The 13,749-nt window shown below is 39.8% G+C and overlaps 1 long non-coding RNA gene across 1 annotated transcript in view; it reads left to right on the top strand.

Moving 5' to 3' along the window:
• Window positions 1-228: 228 nt before the first annotated feature.
• Window positions 229-13,749, top strand: part of LOC138794739 (uncharacterized) — a 71,668-nt gene continuing 58,147 nt past the window's right edge. Inside the window, exon 1 of the long non-coding RNA XR_011363486.1 lies at window positions 229-325. This is a non-coding gene — a long non-coding RNA (uncharacterized lncRNA). The remainder of the gene's footprint in view (window positions 326-13,749) is intronic.

Raw genomic sequence — 13,749 nt, 5'->3', positions numbered from 1 at the left:
GGCAGCTGGCGTGGCTGTTTTTTTTTTTTTTTTTTATAATCTCTTCACATTTTTCACTTAAAATTATGGTCATATTTTGCTTTTATTTTACTTTGGGTGAACCTAGCCTGCAAAATTTTTATTTTCAGATCCTCTGGTCTCCTCAAAAATGTAAAAAACTATACAGTAGGATAAGTTCAGAAATTTCATTTTATTGTTGCAATTTTTTTTCTTCCGAACAGAGAGAGGAGGCGCCCAAGCTTCCCATAGACTGCCAGTATGACAAGGAGGCTTGCGGAATTCCACCAGTTTTACTCTGTGTGAACTGAACCTTAGACCACAACAGGTGAGTGTGCACTTGTGATTAAAAAAACACAAATGCTTTAGTTATGTTGATCTGCACATGCGGCACCATTTGTTGTGTTTTTTTTTTTCTTTGTGCATTGTAAATAGCAGGCCATATCTCCTTGTTATGCGAAGGCAAAAATAGGGATTTTGGTCTCCAGCTTCTTAAAATTCCAAGCTTTATTATAACATCATCATCTAAAATCCAATAGTTAAAATCACGCCGACGCGTTGCGAGGTAGACACCTCTTAATCAATTTGATTAAGAGGTGTCTACCTCGCAACGTGTCAGCGGGGTTTTAACTGTTGGATTTTAGATGATGACATTATAATAAAGTTTGGAATTTTGAGAAGCTGGAGACCAAAATCCCTCTTTTTGCCTTTGCATAACAATACGGGATATGGCCCGCAATACAGGTCTTCCGTGCTTCCTATCCGGAGAGCCAAGAAACAAACACTATGAGACATGGGGAGCTGATATAATTGTTTGCATATCTCGTAGTTACCTTCCTTGATGATAGAGATTGCTGTCATTGACTGGTCAATTCCGACGAGCCAATGAAAGCTGAGTAGGGGAATTCTGTACTTTGGTGACCCGGTAACATAGAAAAAAACGGAGTTTTGTGCTGACTGAGATAGCACCAATCGTCATTGTGAAGTACGGGGACAGTGGCCAGTGGTCTCTGCACACCACATTCTAGTCACAGTTGGTGTGTAGAGCAGGTGTGTGTCATTCTTACCTGATAAAGGCTTCAGAGCAAGGTGATCCTTGCTCAGTGTCTCTGGGTATTCTGCCCAAGGACCCGTAGCAGCTGTCAGTTTTTACTGAACCTACAAGGGCTGGACTGTGCTGTGAGAGCTGTCTGTCCCCTAGTTGCTGTTCAGGGCTATAGCACAGAGAAGCTGTATTTTTGAAGGTGCAGTGATTTTTTTCTTTATCTGCACATTTTTTAGGGGACTGCTGTCTGCGCCACCAGCTACGTTTTTGTGTTGTCTGGCCTTACCCTTTAATTTACATTCTTTAATTTTTAAAGGGGTTTCTGCTTATGCTACCAGCTACTGTCATGTGCTGTGTGGCTGGACCCTCCCCTGTGTACCCGCAACACCTGTTAACTTCCTTGGGTGTGGATTGTAATTTTTTCGTGTTCTCCCTACCACCGCTAGACACTGATCGGCGTTGCACATCACTCATGAGCAACTGCTAATTTTTGGCATAGATTTTTTCCCCCCTTTTTATTGTCATTTTTTAGAGTGTATCCTACTGCTATTGATCAGTGTTGCATATCATTGATCACAAACCACTCATGTATTATACATTACACGTGTACATACTCCTAAAAAAAATCCCTCTATAAAAATGGCCTAAAGTTGTTTTTAAGCGGATGACGCACCCCCCCCCCCCCCCCCCCCCCCGGATGATAGGGAGATCCTCCTTTCCTCTGTGTTCTTTCTCCTCCCCATCATCCAGCCTCCCAAAGACAAATTGTGCTTCCTCTATTTGGAGGCTTGCCTTGTGCCCACATGGCTCTTTATGTCCACATGTGGGATATTTTCCTACTCGGGAGAAATTGCTCTACAAGTTGATTTTCTCTTTTAACCCATTCTCAAAATGAAAAAAAAAAGAACTGAGGCTAGACCGTTTTAGTGAAAAAATAAAATTTTCATGGCGCATAACTTTGTGGGGTTCAAAGGCTCACTGCACCCCTTGTTACATTCCTTGAGGGGTGCAGTTTCCTCAATGGTGTCCCTTTAGGGGTGTTTTTTTATGTTTTGGTACCCCAGAGCCTCTGCCAACCTGTAGTTGTACTGTGAAAATGGCCAAATGTAATAAAGGCTTCAAAATTCACTAGTATCTCCTTACCTGAGGCTTATGGTTGAGTCAAGTAGTGCAATAGGGCCACACATAGGATATTTCTATAAACTGCAGAAACTACAAGGTGATTAATATTATGGTGCATTTCTCTGTTTATAGGTTTTCCATTCTGAAAGTATTTTCAATTTTCTCACGCACAGCTTTTATTTCTGTAACTCACATAAAGGGTTAAACTTTCTGGGTGTGATTTGAAACCGTTTGGTGGGTGCAGTTTCAGAAATGAGGAGAGATATAAGACACTGCGGGTGCACATAGTGTGCTACTTCGAACTAAAAGCTGGAATTAGCAATGGCACAAAAGCCGCTCACCTGGGGTGGTCGTGCTACGAGCGCGACACCGCTGATCACTTGATCAGATATTGCCACTTGAAGCCGGTCCATGAAGCCTGGGATCCCGGGAGAAAATCCAAAGAAGGTAGCAGGCTTGAGGCACAGCTGTGACGAAGATCCTGGACTCTCTGGCGCTGTATGACAAGACAATGGTCCCCCCTGCACTGATGGGAGTCGTAGTGGAAAATAATATTTTAACTTTTATTGCACAGGCCTCACCTCGAAACGCGTCATCTGTGCAATAAAAGTTAAAATTTTATCTACCACTACAACTCCCATCAAGGCAGTAGTGACTATTGTCTTGCCATTCAGCGCCAGAGAGTCCCGCATCTTTGGCACAGCTGTGCCTCAAGCCTGCTACCCTGTTTGCAGTTTCTGAAATGGGGTAAATAGGTGGGGCTTTCAAACATAGAGTCCCCTCAAATACACTTCAAATCTGAACTGGTCCCAAAAAAAAAAAAAAAAAAGATTTTGAAATTTCTGTGAAAATTTGGAAAGTTGCTGCTAAACTTTTAAGCTTTGTATTCTCTTAAAAAAATAGAAAGCAAATTTAACAAATGCTGCCAAAATACTAGGATAGGTAAAAGTTTATACATAAAGTGATGCATGTCATATTTGAAAAAAATTGGCTCTGTCTTTCAGGCCATTTTAGGCTGTGCCCTGAGAGGATTTTAATATTTAAAAATAAAATTAACAATTATAATCAACAACAAAAACCATATAGAAATGAGAATAAACAGGTATTGTGCCATAATATCTTCTTTGTTGCTGGGCAATAGGATTTCTGGACCATTGAAAATTGGAAAACATGAATTTTATTGCAACCATTTTACTATTATTACTGTTAATAAAGTATAGAATAATTTATGTTGCACAAAGATATGTTAAGGACGTAGCTTTTACACGCAGAAAACATTAATGGAACTTCTGGGAAGAAAATCTTTAATTTTTATTAAAACGAGAAAATATTATATAACATAATTATCACATCCTACAAGATGAGCAACACGTAATAAATTAATGTAAGGAATTTATATTTTCAGAGAAACTACAGTATCTAAATCCAGATCTTTTTACTGTATTATTTTCAAAGTACTAGTTTGTGGTTTTATTGGGAAAGAGACATTAGAAGTTCTAGTAAATGTTTGAATTGGTGTATAATATTTTTTTTCTGTACTTATTGGTTTTCCAATCACAAAATATTAGCTCAGTATTTTCTTATAAATGTTCCATTTGTTGTAAATTGCCATCAGTAATTAATGAGTTGCAGAAAGGTTTGAATTTTAAGAAATTGTCATTTTGTTCAATTTAGGTTTTGTTCCCATGTTGTCCTTACTTTTACCTAGTGAAAACACAGTCTAAGGCTATGTTCACACACCGTTTAACAGCGTCCATTGCTATGCAACGGACGCTGTTAAACAGCCGGCCGCCGGGCTGCACTCAGCCCGTTCCTGCAGCCGATACCTCCGTATCGGCTGCAGGAACCTTCTTTTTTCACAATTGATTTCCAGGCACCGGTGGCTGTGCCCGCAAATCAATTAGCCAATTACTCCAACGCAATAACGCACTAACAAATGACGTTGTGTGAACATAGCCTAAAAATGTTCTTTTGACATCAGCTAAAAAAGACAAACAAAAAAAAACAAACAAAAAAACATAGCATTGCTGACCTTTCTTGATTCATTTTTGAAATCACCAAAAATTTAGTTGTTTTGTGTGTTTGTGGGTCTCTTTTCTACTACGTTAAAGTTTTAGAGCCAAAGCCAGGAGTGGATTCGAAAAAATAGGAAATATTATTGGAATAACTTACACTTTTGGCCCTGACTCAAAAACTGCAGTGTCAGTTTTTCCAAAAGCTGCTGTGTGTGACAACAGCTTTAGGCTATGGTCACACACAATATTTCAGTCAGTATTTTCTCAACCATAAACAGGACTGGGTTAAAAACACAGAAACTGCGCAAATCTTCCCATTGTGGTTTTTCTCTGTCAGTTTCACTCCTGACTTTGGGTAAAAAAAACTGACAGACGCCTCCTCCGCGTCTTGCTCCTCCCCTCTGTGCTCCCACTGCCCGCCCATTGGGTGAGCAGGGAATACGGCCTCCGTACGCCAGGGAGGAGGGGTAAAAAATCATGCCTTTCCCCTGATGCACGCCTTGGGCGGATATTTCATAAATGTCCCCCTATGTGTAAACATAGTCTCCCAGGGTTTTACACAACTTACATACATAACATTAGGGCTATTTACACTCACAGTAAAATAAGAGCAAAATGCAACAGTAAAATAGGTAATGGCTATGTTCCCACATTGGGAGCATATCAGGCAAACACCGCCATCTCGTTAAATAGACCGCCGCTAATAATGATCATGACCACAGCCCTAAAACCTATTTGCAATTTGAATCTAATAATGTGCTACATCAAAATCTATGGAAAAACAGTATGTATGCACACATCATAATTTTATCTACAATGTATGCACAGATTGACATTTTTTTCATACGCTCTTATATAGCACATTATTAAAGCGGTTATCCAGCGCTACAGAAACATAGCCAGAAACAACGGCAACACTCTTGTCTCCAGTTTGAGTGGGTTTTGCAACTTAGTTCTATTGAATTGAATGGAGCTTAACTGCAAACCGCACCTGAACTGGGGACAAGAGTGGTGTTGTTTCTGGAAGAAAGTGGCCATGTTTTTGTAGCACTGGGTAACCCCTTTAGGGTATAAACCCACACACCGTATACGCAGCAGATATGCAACAAATACGCTGCATATACGGTGTGTGGGTTTATACCCTTAAAGAAGTTCTCTTAAATTAGAAAAACATGTACACATTCTTCCAGAGACAGCACCACTCTTGTCTCCAGTTTGGGTGTAGGTTCTGATAGGGTCCATTTACACAGAAAGATTATCTGACAGATTATCTGCCAAAGATTTAAAGCCAAAGCCAGGAATGGATTTAAAAAAAGAGGAGAAATCTCAGGCTTTCCTTTATGACCTGATCTCTGTTTATAGTCTGTTTCTGGCTTTGGCTTCAAATCTTTTGCAGATAATCTGTCAGATAATCTTTCTGTGTAAAAGGGCCCCTAGGTGTCCAATGTGTTTTTTTACAACAAAACAATCCACGTTTACTTCCTACACCACAGGACGTAGTTTTAGGATACAGAGCTTCCTAAATTGTGACACTACATATACTGTATATTTAGCACATTGTACTACCTGTAGATTACAGTATGTAGGTTCCTCTAAAAGGAAACTTAAAATTTGATTCTCTGAACATCTCCGTGACATTCGCTCTGTTGATTCCCCTTTTGGTGGTTCCAGAGCCATGTCAGGATTGTCCAGACATTTCCACCAGTGCCACGAGGGTGACACCCATTCACTCACCATACAGGCCATAGAGAAGGTTGATAAACCGAAAAGGGGTGGAGATTGGGTCCAAATGCTTCGTAAGAGGGAAGCATATTGGATCTTACATTTAGCAACACGCTTCCCGAAGGGCATAAACCAAAAAACAGATCTAATGTTTATTTACTAATTTATTCATTTTTTGTTCTGTATTTGTTTTGGTTCATTATTATTTGCCTATTTGTAATGTGTGTCACGTGGTTCCTCCATTTTTGGCCCCTTTCTGTTTCCCCACCTTGGGGTGGGGCCTAATGGAGGAGGTACACTTTGCTATGTATAAAGGTATTGAATGTTCAAACACACACTAGCCATGATTAAGGAGGGTTGCCTCCGCAACGCGTCGGCGCGGTTTTAATGCTTTTGTTATTTTTTAAGTTGTACCAATAAAAACGCAAATACTTTTTAAAGGAGCTGTGGATACCTTCCTTTTTGACACTAATGTTATAGTGTTAACATGAATGCTCATCCCCAAGGTTTCGATGGCAAGTTGTAAGACCAGGCAATGCAGACAATCCAAATGACTTAAAGAGTTTGTCCACCCAAAACTAACTTGTCCGCTATGCACAGGAAAGGGGACAAGTAAGTGATTTGGGGGGGGGGGGGGGTCCGACCTCCGTTCCCCCCACTGATCTCCAGAACGTCCCCCAGCTATTTTTAAGCAAAAAATAAAATAAAAAATATGGGTCCAAAATCTTTCATTTATACTTTTCCACTATGTTTGTTTCATTCCTGCTTTTGAGTTAGAAAAACTTAAGTACAATACTGACCACAATCCTGCCACATGAAAGTTGCCTAAGGCATATCTTTACCTCTCATTTGTCACAGAGTGGCTATGTTCACACAACATCAAAAATGGAGAAAAAACTGCCGATTTCGCTATTTAACTGACACAAGTGCCATTGCATTGGAATCAATGGGAAGACGGACGTCCAATGCACACAATGCATTGAAAAACGGACGTTTTTGCCGCGGACATCTTCTTTTGCATATTTAAATTTATAGGGGGCAATGCATCGGTGGAGACTCTTCAGTGAGTACTCCATTTGATTTTTTTGGTCGCTGGTCTCCCTGAGTTCAGCGATTGCTGTGTTTTGTCTATTTTTCATTGCCCCTGTTAGCCAGAATCCTACTCCACACTGACGAGGGGCAACTACCCCGAAACGATCGTCTGTGGATGGATGCCTGCCTTGGTAAACCCTTGTCATGTTGCAATACTTGCCACAGAGTTAGACTTAGACGTAAAAGGGGCCACCCTGGTATTTCCCTATTTATGTTCCAATACTCGCAACCGAGTGAGACTTAAGGGGTTACGTACCAGGGTGGTTTGGTGATCTCCCCACTGGGAGGCACCCCCTTGGCAATAGGCTTCCCTCCCCTGGAGGCATATCTGGTTACTCCCGTGTTTTGAGACTTGTAACTGAGACTCCACGGACCCTTCTTTTGCACATCAAAATAATGAGCATGAACATTATTTTCTGATGTTTTTTGCAAATAGCGGACGTTTTTTCTTAGTTGTTCACACACAGTTCTTATTGTGTCACCGTTCTTTCTCCGTTTTTACTATTAAACTTAATGGATTTTTCAATTAAGCCACACCCAAAGAGCAATTAGTAACCCCAAACTAAAATAATGTGCAAACACCCGTCATTGCACTAAGGGGATGTCAGGCTTCAAAAAATGTCCGTTATTTTAGAGTCAAAATAACGGACGTAATTTTAAATGGAGCTGAAAAAAATGTTGTGTGAACATAGCCAGTGACTTTATTTTCTCCCAGTGGGGGACTATTGAAATATGCCCAAAATACAGTTGCTAATGGACCTCATAGATATTCGCCAAATGGCATCTTTATGCACAGAACCAGAAACATTTAGACTCTCATAACCACAAATTGGAAATAAATTTTGCATCTTTAATTTTACACTGTATGTATTGTAATTATATACTGTTTAAAAGCCTATTATTTAGCAGTTTTTAGCAAATCCTTTACAAGTGCATTAGTTCTAAATTGGGTAGAAATATTGTGTCTTTTCCAATTTTTACACTGCTCTTAAATATAATAATTATATCAAGGAAGGCACAAAAAAAAAAAAAAAAGTCTTTATTTCCTGAGAATCCTACATTTCTGCACATTTTTCTAAGTCGCCAAAAACATAATCTACTGTAAGGCTTTGAAGATTAGGGTCCTCCCTTGCAAGGAAGCGGAAAATTACAATTCTAAGAAAAAAGCTGTACTTTTCATTTCCCCTTCGTGCATCAAAGTTAAAAATCAAATCATTCTCCGCTATATCAGGCAGTGGTGACAGCATGTGGATATCAGTGCTGTAATTAAAAAGTCATTCAACTCACTTGGTAAAATGTAATTTAAGCTGTAGTCACAGGTTGCTTTCTAGCAATCTATTTACCTCCCAATATCCCCAGGCAAACAGAGGAGAGTGTGAACTGATCAGGTTTTAGTTATACTCATACATAACAAATTTCATTTCAAATTGTGACTTTAATAAATGGTGTTATTTATAACGTAACAGTGAGATCTCACCGCTCTGTGGCAAGTGCAATCCAAAGTGATAACTTCTATGGGGGAAACTTTCCTCAGTTTGCTTTATCTGATAGTTGCACATTAATCTTTAAATTATCCTTTGAACACTGGTGTCAGGCTCCTTTCTTCTCTTTACTTCGGTTAATGATTTATTTTATGTTTACTTTTCTAAATGAATGAACATTAAGAGATGTCTAATAATTAAAAAAAAAAAAAGCAATGGTAGACGTTTAAATTTTTCCGCTCCATAAATAGTTTCTGCTTCGAAGGAAGAGAGGATGCAAGAAGTGTTTTTTTTTTTTTTTTTTTTAATTGATTTGATGAATGGAAATTTGTTTTTAAGTTGTTGAGTATTCTCACATTTGATTGATTTAGTGCAGAGATTTGACTATACGATTCATCTGAATAAGCTTGAAGGTTGAATATGTATGCATGTGTAAATATGCCAAGGGTGAAAATGGTGGGAATGATACGAAGTCTATATGTGGCTGGAGGGAAGGGAGTTAGCTACAAAAAAACCCATATCAACATGCTTACCTACCTGGGTTCGGTGCTGCTCCTGCTGCGATGTTTTCCAGTCCCCTCGCTTGTCACTATTCTTTCTATTTTAGACATGGATTAGAAACATGCTGACCCACTAACTTTACCATTTAGCCCAAAGTAAATGGGCTAAAGTTAGCAGTGTAGGGCCACAATAGAACTCTTAAAAGAAGTATTACCACAATAGGTTAAAAAAATATTTAAGTGGCAGATAGCATTGTTTTTCTGTCTGTTCTCTTCCTATGGCCCCCATTCACACTGAGCAAGAACGGCGGAATTCCGCTGCGGAATCCCACCATGCTCAGTGTCCTGCATTGAGTGAATGAGAGGGTGCACGCTCCTCCACTGCCGCCGCTCTCCGCTCAAAGAAGTGACATGTCATTTCTCTGAGCGGAGAGCGGCGGCAGCGGAGGAGCGTGCGCGTTCTCATTCAATGAAAGCAGCACACTGAGCATGGTGGGATTCCGCTACAGAGAGCTCCGCTGCGGAATTCTGCCATTCTTGCTCAGTGTGAACGGGTCCTATGTCATATTCTCATTGCGCTTGCGCTTCCCGATTGAACAGTTGTTCAGTACTATAATTTCCAGAATGCATTACTTTCTCACAGCTGTTCATTACAGTCTTCTCAATTTGCCCACTCCCCTCCCACAACAGTCATGCCTGTACTTCACCCAGTGATGCTGCAGAACATTGCTCCAGATAGTAAATAACCCTTTATAAAGCTTGTGTAGCGAAACGCAGCGTTGGGTGAGTGGTCTTACCAGGCAGAACATCTCCCTATCTGGAGGTTTAAGTATACTCCTTGTTGGATTTTTTTGTACATTTATTTTTCCCTCATTTTTTGTACACTTTTTGTATTTATTTTTTTCACATTTTTTCAACTATTATCTGCACTTGCAGTGTATATATATATATTATCACGCATATTATTAAGCACTTTGGAGTATCCTGTTTACCAATATTTGTATACCTCCATACTTCCTGGGATTGAATGACATATCATTAATCTACTGCATCATATAGAGCATACATTATTCTATCTGTCTTGTAAACCACCTGATGTATGTACTGTATTATTTTCTGTGTCTCCCTGTTTTTAACGTGGTTTTAAATATTTTTTTCTGTATATAACAATAAAGTATTGATTTAATCTAATGATCTAAGATTATTGTCCAGCATCTTTCAAGTTGTCGGATATATATCCAGATAGTAAATCTGCAAAAGCTGCTCAGCACACAACATGCTGTCCAAATTAAAATATGTATGTGTATCTGATAGGTAGATGGGGATATAGGCTGCAGGGGCTGGTCAGAGGTGGTGAAATCACTCAGGGTGTGGATCTTGAGCTAAAAGATAAAGATCCAGCCAAGCCTCCTGAGACAGCAGATGATGATGTGTTGTCTCTGGAGAGAGGGAGGAGCTGGGGAGATGCTGAGACAATACCACATTGTAATGTTCTTTTATGTTCAACTTCCTGTGAGAGGTAATGATCTGGGTTTTTACAGAGACCTACCATTGCAATGTTGCTGAAAGGAAAGTTGTGGGAAATATTTTGGTGAGTTTCAGTCACATTGTTGCAGAGAGGATCCGAGAGAGTGTTCTGCTGGGATACAACAGAGCTCTGACACGTCTGCCTCCATGCACTGCAGGCCATGCCCCCCCCCCCCAGTTTATCTATTTTAATGCTAAGGAACTATGTAACTATATACAGTATACAACAAATTAAACAGTGCTAATCATTATTTCTATGCTCAGGTTGTTCATAAAACCGAGAAAATCCTCTGGTTAGTCTGTCATTTAATTAACCAGGAGTCCGGAATCCTATAAAAGTTTATAACATGCGTCTATGCTTGACAAGTAAAGCACCACAGAGACTACTGATGTTTGTCTTCTCAATTGCAACAATGGACAAATAGGAAAAAAAGTAATGACCGCTCTGCATGTGATTCACTTCTATTTGCTTTTGCAAAAAACAAACAAATATCAATTTATTTTTAAAAAATGGATATAATTCGTAAAATTTGTTCATCTCTTGACGAGGACCAGATCTAAATAGGATTTGAAGCTGCTGGCAACACCTTGTAGCAGATTAAATATAAGATGCAGAAATGCTCATTCTGCTCACAGAGGCAGATATAATAGTTTTATATCTGGACTCAGATTACCCCAGTGATTTAAACTTCCTGCTATCTTTTCCTTTTTTCAAAAATCTCCCTTATTTGCCCAATTATGTCTTGCTGAGACATCCTGATTAAATAAAAAAGAAAGCCTTACAAGACTAAGAATTGTCAGGAAAAAAATAATTTAAGTGAATGCTAGCTATCAACTTTCCTAGTTTGTAACCTTTGGCCTTTTCTTCTCCACACCTAATCACCTCCTCAGATTGAAACCATGTACAGTATTAAAATATACTACACATAAAACATATTTATTTAATAAAATTCTGACAAGACGGTATGTTCTCTTTCATTCTACTTTCATATACTTAAAGCTTTCTTCTTAAAAAAAAATAATAATATTTTTTTCTAATTTAAACAGTATTGCATGTTAAATGAATACATGAGCTATCATGGCTTCCAGTTTGTCTAATTCACTTAAATTAAATTAATAGCAAAAGTTATTGATGTGTCTTATCATTATAAGTGCATACCAAGATACTGGAAGGTCTGTTATATACATGTAAACAATTTTGGGCTATTTTCACATGCTGTAAGAGACCGGTCGTTCCACAACAGCCGGTCTCTAAAAAGATCATCATCCTGGATGATCTTTATGGCCGCAGAGTTCTGATGAGGGTGTATCCGTGCACGCCCACATCAGAACTCTCCACAGCATACTATGTAGTGAGCGACCGGAGCTGCTCGCTCCAGATTGTGCACTGACATGGTTTTCTACGGCTGCTATTCAATGAATAGCAGCCGCAGAAAACTGACATGTCAGTTGTTTGCGGCGACGCTAAGGATCCCGGCTGGGATCCCATAGACAGCAATGAAACGTATATTCTCGTAAAAATATATTTGCGAAAATATACGTTGTGTGAACATAGCCTTGGGCTTATAAGGCTATGTTCACACAATGTAAAATACAACACAACAATTGAGAACATGTATTAAAGTGACTCTGTACCCACAATCTGACCCCCCTAAACCGCTTGTACCATCGAATAGCTGCTTTTAATTCAAGATCTGTCCTCGGGTTCAGCAGGTGATGCAGTTATTGCCCTAAAAACAACATTTAAACTGGTAGCCCTGTGTCAACTTGACGTGACCTAGAGTGTCTGTGCCGTAGGATTGAAACACCCCTCCGTCCTTCCTCCCCACCCTCATTATCATTGTTCTCCTATTCATCACCTGTCAGAACACTGCACAGGTGCTTTAACGATCCAGCACATGTGCAGTCTGACAGGTGATGAATAGGAGAAATTGTTCTAGGGGAATTCCTAATGATGATGAGGGCAGGGAGGGGGGACGGAGGGGTGTCGCAATCCTAGGGCATGGGTACTCTAGGCCACGCCAATTTGACACAGGATTGCAAGTTTCAGAGTTGTTTTTTAGGACAATAACTATATCACCTATCGAACGGACCCCAGGACAGATCTTGGTTTAAAAGTAGCTGTCTGATTGTACAGGTGGTTTAGGGGGGAGGGGCAGATTGTGGGTACAGAGTCGCTTTAAGGTTGGATTTTTAAGTGCCAGGCTTAAAAACGTTCCCACAGTACAGAGGTTAAAAATGTTAAATGCCGTTCACATAGAGGCTGCACCCCTGTTATGTCCCCTTCCCACCCTGTTTGCAAATAAAAGTGAACAGAACACAAGACAGGATGGGAAAGACAATGAAGGGAAGAAAGGGCAGGGTGGGGGATAGAGTGGAAATGTTTGGTAAATGGTACTTACTGGATGTACTTACGGCTGGGTAAGCAGATTTTTCTGAGCTTGCTCAGTGGTGTAGGATTTAGTGTATGCTAGGTGGTTATATTATTATGTTTTTAAATGTCACATAGAAACAAAAGAAGGTTGGAAATTATTGGACCAACTTGAAAGTTCCTCTAATTGGTGGATCTCGTTTGGTGGAAGGTGATGTAACCACAGTGTGGGTATCAAGAGTTTGGCAGCTGTTAGCAATTGGGTAAAAAGGGAGTTTTTTGCAGGTCGGTAGTCTTTTGCGGGAATTGCTAACACTATGGTGAAGAGACAGAGTAATTCGAGATTCACAGATTGAGTTTGCAAGGGATTCGACATCCTGCCAAAATGGGCGTAGCACAGGGCAATCCCAATATATGTGGGGGAGATTGCCTAGTGATTGTTTGCATCTCCAGCACCTCTTGGTGAAGGAGAGGTTCATGCAAAAGAGTTGATCAGGTGTTTTATACGAACATGTAAGCGATTTGTAATGGTTCTTTTAAATATTAATGCATCTTGAGAATCCATGTAAGTTTTTCAACACAAAATTAAATTCTGTCTCTGACATTTATACTAATATCCCAGGTCTGCAGAAAAGAAATATAGTTTATACTAGTTTTTTCAGGAATGGGATGGTGGTAAAAAAGGTGTGTCTCTTCAAAGCTCTAGAGACTAGCAGCAGCTCCAGCCATGTCAGCACCCCGGCTGGTAGCAGCAGGCTTCATAGGTAGCCACCCCTCCTTCTAACATCAAAGCAGCTATAGACTAAAGCTTTAAAAAGATCATGTTATCTGCCCATGTGATACCTGGACATTAACATCAGATAGATTAGGTATTAGC

The sequence above is a fragment of the Dendropsophus ebraccatus genome, chromosome 6 (genome assembly GCF_027789765.1).
Source record: "Dendropsophus ebraccatus isolate aDenEbr1 chromosome 6, aDenEbr1.pat, whole genome shotgun sequence".
Taxonomy (NCBI): domain Eukaryota; kingdom Metazoa; phylum Chordata; class Amphibia; order Anura; family Hylidae; genus Dendropsophus; species Dendropsophus ebraccatus.
The sequence above is the reverse complement of the archived record's forward strand: the minus strand, read 5'-3'. Positions and strand labels throughout refer to the sequence as shown.